The 6,595-nt window shown below is 38.3% G+C and overlaps 1 pseudogene; it reads right to left on the bottom strand.

The window, feature by feature from the left end:
• Positions 1-3,280: 3,280 nt before the first annotated feature.
• On the bottom strand, positions 3,281-4,192 carry LOC102836602 (annotated as a pseudogene).
• Between the last annotated feature and the right edge of the window lie 2,403 nt (positions 4,193-6,595).

A 6,595-nucleotide genomic window follows, 5' to 3' on the forward strand; every position in this document is an offset into this window, starting at 1 on the left:
TGAGGTTGTCTTCAGCAAGAATTAATTTCATATACTAGTGTCCTGGTGTGGTGCTGCAGGGTAATGCACTGGACTGCAAGGTCGATTTGAATCCCAAGGTTGGCTGTTCAAACCCACCAGCCACTCCTCAGAAACCCTATATGAGGTCACTATGAGTTGTAACCAACTCAAAGGCACTTAACAACAACAACAACTAGTTTTATATACACTTGGGTATAAAGACACATGTGTCCCAGACCAGTATTTATTTTAGTTTCTATTTTCAAGACAGAATTCAATCAGATCACCTTGATCTCATTGAGAATGTAGCTGATTCTGGATTGTAGATACTCACTAGGAAGCCTGAGGCTGGCCCTTCCTCTTTTGCAGGTTTTGAAGTCTATTAATTGTTTTCCCAGAAGTGTGAGACCACTGAAATTAAACCATAGCTTTTGAGCAGGTGTTATCTCTCTTTTTATTTTAAATTTTCATTTGATTAATGTTTATATGGCATAGATTTTCATCTTTTTCTCTCAGTCTTTCTGTGTCCTTATATTAAAGGTACTATGTCATAAAAATGTATATCTTGACTTGTTTTCTTTAAATCTAGTTTTTTAAAAATCATCTTACATAAACTGTGATCCAAACACTAACTTTATATCAAATAATTATGTTTTGAAATAGGTTATCCCTAAATCCATCATACAACAGAAGAACCAGACTATTGTTAAGTATATTTGTAACTACTTTTATATCCTGTCCCCAAAATATTCTTTCCCTCCTCTCAGTCCTTTATTTCTTTAATAATGGGACATACAGAACATATAACAGAGCTTCAGGCACTAGACATGACTTTTTTAAAGAGAGATCTGAGAAATTTCACTTATCCAAGCAGCAAATTAGGATAACGCTTCATATTTCCACACAAAAGTTTTCTATCAATCAAAAATTCCTTAAACTGTTTTATTTTTTATTTTCACTTCCCTGCACTGTTTTAAGATTGCATCCAATTAGAAATTAAAAGGAGATTGAGTGATGTATAAATGTTTCCATTTACTACATGTAAAGCACTTTATTTATGTATCTTTAAATGCTGTGTTTTAAGCTGGTTTTGATACTAATATGAATAGAAGAGATTTAAAATGACATATATTCCTACTTGATTCAGACACCAGTGGCATGCTCTCAGCCCATACTTACGCATTAACAGTTGCTGTGGCAACCAGCTGACAGAACCTCTCCTCAATTGCACCTATGAGGGGCTTCAAAAAGTTAGTAACAAAATGGAATGGAAAGATAATAGACTTTTTTCACTAACTTTTGAATACCCCTCATTATTCTTGCTTTATGCCTTATGAATTCTTCTTCACTTGGTACTAGCATAGGACAGCATCCAGCCATTCTGAAGTATTCATAAATCAGGCACTTGCACCCCATGAAACAACACTTGATCAAAGGAATATATGATATAGTAGATAAATAATCTCCCCTTCTGTCCTTTGGGTACACAATTTGGAGGTGCAGTGTCTACAACTCCCTGGATATCCCCACTGGTAATGAGCCCCTGTTACTCACTGCAGTTCAATTTTTCCATTTTATATTTGCTTTCATTTCTTCTTAGTTTCATCTTCCCACTCCTGTTTCTTACAGTCACTTCCCAGAATAAACCATCTTTACACAAGCCCTTGTCAATCATTTTACTTTGGGGGAGGAGGTGGAGGAACTTAGGTGAAGAAGCAGCTCATATGAATAATGTTCTAGTTTTCCTAAATATGTTTAATACGAGGACTTTACATTGAAAATTTGAATAGGTAATTTATAGTTAGTAACTACAGGAGGGCATGGCTTCAGTTTTTTTCTGGTGAAATATGTGCCAAAATAGCAATTAACCTGTCTACTCATGTGTGTGTGTGTTTAAACATTGTCTTCCCACAAGGGAGTCAGTAAAACTATTATTAAATCAAGTTGGTGTAAATGTGTTTTTTTCATTCAACTGATTTTTATTGAAAACTATCTATTTGGCATTGTGCTAAGCACAGAAGTTAAAGATATGAAGGAGCTGGGCATCATCTTCATAGTATAATGGAAAAGACAACAAGCCAGGGTTTCTAAGACCACATCACAAGTATTCTTATAATTATATGGAGTGTTATTGTACAAAGAGCTCTGGTAGCGTAGTGGTTATGAATTAGGCTGTGAACCTCAATGTCAACAGTTTGAAACTACCACCTGATCTGTGGGAGAAAGATAAGGCTTTCTGCTCCCATTAAGATTTACAGCCTTGGAAACTCTATACAGGGTCTCTATGAGTCGGAATCGACTCCACGGAACACAAAAACAACAACAACAACAACAACAAATTGTACACAGAAGACACATTTTGCCTGGGAATTAGAGAGGGCTGCTTTCATAAAGTCATAATTTGGTAGTGTCTTGAAAGACAATGATAATAGCAGCAAAGATTGCTTCAATGTGTTGGCATATGCTAATATTTTACCTTGTTTACTAACATCAGCCATATATATATATATATATATATACATTCTCACTTGGTAGATGGAAAAAATAGTATTTAGAGAAATAGAAAGCCTTACACAAATATAAGGAAGAACCATATAAGTGCGACACAGTAAACTGTTTTTTTCTCTACTCCAAACCTACACTTCTTTATATTCCTTTGGCATGCTGCAAACTAATTCCCCTTTGCCCAAGAGTTCCCTGTTCTGTTTGCCCCTAGAGAAAGGGAGATTGAAAGCTAGAGAAGGCCATAAGGGGCTTGCTACTTGCTGTTTTGTTTCTTTTAGTGTAGTGTGGTCATCTCACAAGTGGCTCTTCTTCCAGCCAGAAGGAGTTGCTTACAGTCTTGCTTTCGCTGTTACACTCAGAGCCATCCATACTCATCATCATGAAAACAAAAATGAAGAAAAGCTAATGAGGATACAGCACAGGACTGTGAGCTACGAGGTTAGTAATTCAAATCTACCAGTTACTACTCAGAAACCTTGTACAGGGTCACTATGAATTAGATATGACTCAGTGGCACTTAACAACAACAACAATGAGGTTACATCATGTCAACTTATTTTTTAAACACTGAGTTTGTTTCACATGTATATTTTTGTCTCCCCACCATTTCCATGTGTCTGACTACTGCTACTACTATGTCCGATCATAACAATCCATTCATACTTAGAACCAAGCAAAGGGTGGATTTCTAGCTTTAAAAACTGAACAGGCATTTTGGACAGCACATTCTAGACAAAGGAACCTGGACAACATTTATCAGGGATAATCCCTATTATTAGGGAAAGTTCTCACTCTGCATTACAAAAAAGGACAGCCAGATATCAACTGTTACAGAAATGAAATAAGATAACAAACTGTTGCAACTATTTTCATAAAGAGACTTCCTCCAGTTCCAGAGATCTTGAGTAGCCTCTTGGTCTGTCATCTGGAAACAGTTCTTCACATAATTAATGAATTTGGCTTCCACCTTGGGATGGGAATCACCTTCTTCTATACTTCTTTGCATTTTTGCTTTAATATCTTCTACAGGTCCTTCCAGTGTTTTAGGTATTTTTTCCTGTTTTCTGAAGGATTCTTGACCTTTTGATCTTTGTGGTGATGGTTTTGAGTCTTTTCCATCCTGCTTTGATTTTTGTGCATTTTTAGCTGGCGTGTCCTGTATAGATTTCTTCACTGGAAGTTTTTCTTCAGTTTCATCACCATCAAAATCATCATCATCATCATCTTCTTCTCCAGCAAGCTTTTCTTTTTTCTGTGGAACCTTGTTACCACTTGCAGGGGCAGACCACTTTCCTGATATACTTAGGAGTTTCACCTTTGCTTCCTCTTCATCATCTGACTTTGCATCTTCCTCCACAGCTACTAAGTGCTGTCCACTAATATGCACAAGCCCTGAGCCACACTTCAAGTGTAAGACCACTTATTTCAAAGCCCCCAAGGGAGACCGTTGGCTGTACAGACATTTTCAAAGTAGTCAGTGTGACTGTAATCGAGCTACCTTCATAATTCATTGCCTCTGCTTAAACAATGTGCAATTCATCCTTGACACCAGCCCCTAAATTGACCATTCTTAATGACAACTAGTGCTCATTTTCATCATTGTTCACCTTAAAGTGATAATCTATCGGCTTTTAGTTCACAACCGAAGAGAGTTTTAGGGTCTCAGAGGGCTCATGTCCATATCCATGAATCCTCCAGGGGGCGATGGTGCACGCTTAGGTGATAGAGAAGAAGGGCTGAGATAACTGGGTTGCTGCTACTGAAAACATCGCGCAGAACGGAATGGCATCAGGGTCTAGGGTTTCCAAGGAGCAGCTGGTGAGCTTGAATCATTGACCTTGCAGTTCAAACAACATTGCAGTCTGATGCATTAGCCCACACCAGGACTCCTGGGCGTACATGGGAGATATTTTATGTTTTTCTGTCATGTATATATCTATGTATTCATTCACAACTATTTACTGTGACTTTCAAGGTATTTTGTTGTTGTTGTTGAGTATCGAGAAGTTGATTCCGACTCATATTGACCCTACATAGGGTTTCTGAGGCTGCAAATCTTTACGGGAGCACAAAGCCTCATCTTTCTCCCCTGGTACAGCTGGTAGTTTTGAACTGCCGACCTTGAAGTTAGCAGCCCGATTTGTAGCCACTATGCTATTAGAGCTAATGCATGTAAATTGTGTGAGGACAATTTTTAATAGACAAATGGTTCCTTCTCTGTGGGTCTGAGGTTTCATTGCAGGTAGAGAGAGAAAAAAATAGTAATCAGCAAATTTAGCAACAAAATAAGAGACTCTCATAGTGAGAAATGTTATGAAGATAATGAAAGAAGACAAGAGGATAAAATGTGCTTCATTTAGAAATGTATGTGCCTCAAAGTCACAAAAGATTTGAGTTAAATCATAGGGACATTTATGGTTGCCTTTACAAGTCTTAAGGAAATTGTTCCCAGAATGGTCTGGTAGCTCAGTAAGGTCCTTCAAATAATTTTTTTTTTTTTTTTTTTTTAAGTTTGTATTGGGAATTGAGTGAAAGTTTACAGGGCAGAGCATCAGTTTTACAATGCTGATTTCATTGCAATTATTATAATGCCCTCCATGTACCATTGGTTAACAGTATTTCTCTCTATTCATTTTAGCTTTTTCTTTTTTTAAACACTCAGGCATATATAATCATTTACACCACCAAAGCGCACATTCTGCAAATCTGCCTCCTGACTGCCAGCTCTCAGTCGCATTCTTTCCATGAATCTAGAGTCCTCAGCTACTCCCTTTTTCCATGTCCCCATCTCTGCCTCCATCTCTGGTGTCGCTGCTTCTCTGGATAGAGTACTGTGTTCAATTGAGCTCTTCTTCCTTGATGATCCTAAGGTCCTCTGTTTCTGAACTGTAAGATTAAGTTTTTAGTTACTCCCCCATTTTTGTTACAAAACTTCTACCTTTACAATTGTGGCAGTCGCAATTAGTTATGATAACAGTTACTCACTCTTGAATCATAAGAATTTTATCCTCATCTCTTTTTACCCAAACCATCTAGACAAGGTGAATACTATCCAGTGGGGACTCTGTTTACCCCCTCTATACTCTTAAACTCCCTCTTGAAACCTTGTAAGCCAGTCACTTTTGTGCCTTTATTGCCCTCTCATTTTAGGTAGCCAATATCTAAGTTGCCCATCCTTATCTACCCTGTATACAGAGGGGATAGCATTGATACTTGATGTGAAGACTCCTTCCCTCTCTGTTGGTATTTTGAGCTACTACATCCATGAGTATAGGTCAAGTTCTTCAAATTGTAGCAATTTACATTCGTTTTCTTTATCAATAATTGTTTTCTTTTTTATCTTCCTCTAGTTGAGTTCTGATTATTGAGCCATCGAGGCTGGGTCAGAATGGGATCATATGCAAGTTTAGGTGTTCTTGTGTGACTCCCCTCCCTTCAAATCAGCTGGATACTTCACTCTAGTCTTCTGTGAGTATATCTTTGTCCATGGGCTCACACTTTGGATCAATCAGCCCTTTCTCTTCTCTTTCTCTTCTCAACAGGAGTCTGTGGAATGTGGTTAAACTCAGCCCATTTCTTTGTTGCTGCCTTTCCCCTTCTTCCAATAACCAGTAGACCAATGTGGGTGTCAGCAAGCTTGAATGCCTGCTCAAGTGTTCCCTTTGAGTTTCAGTCTTAGAGGGGGAGTTTGTGCTGAAGGGACTTGATTGCTTGCATTGATGGATTCCTGGTGAACAACTTGCTTATTCTTGTAGTAGCCAATCATACTGCCATTGTTGTTTAGGGATTTTCCTGCTGATCTTTCTTTGAAGATGTATCTTCTTTCACTCTAGCTGTTCCAGGCCGGTCTACTTGTCCTTTCTAGTAGAAATGTCCACCTCAGAAGATTCTGGATGGGGCTCAGTATTCCACCTAAGGTCTTATATACTGCAAAGCCTTGGCAAGAGGCTTATTTCACTGAACAAGTTGCAGAACCCATTTTAGGTATTCTAATCAGTGAGGCGGCACAGGAGGCACTCACTCATCTCTGCCAAGAAATTTGGAAGACAACTGTCTGGCCGACTGATTGGAAGAGATCAATGTTTGTGCC

This window comes from Chrysochloris asiatica, unplaced genomic scaffold, assembly GCF_000296735.1.
Source record: "Chrysochloris asiatica unplaced genomic scaffold, ChrAsi1.0 scaffold00121, whole genome shotgun sequence".
Lineage (NCBI taxonomy): Eukaryota > Metazoa > Chordata > Mammalia > Afrosoricida > Chrysochloridae > Chrysochloris > Chrysochloris asiatica.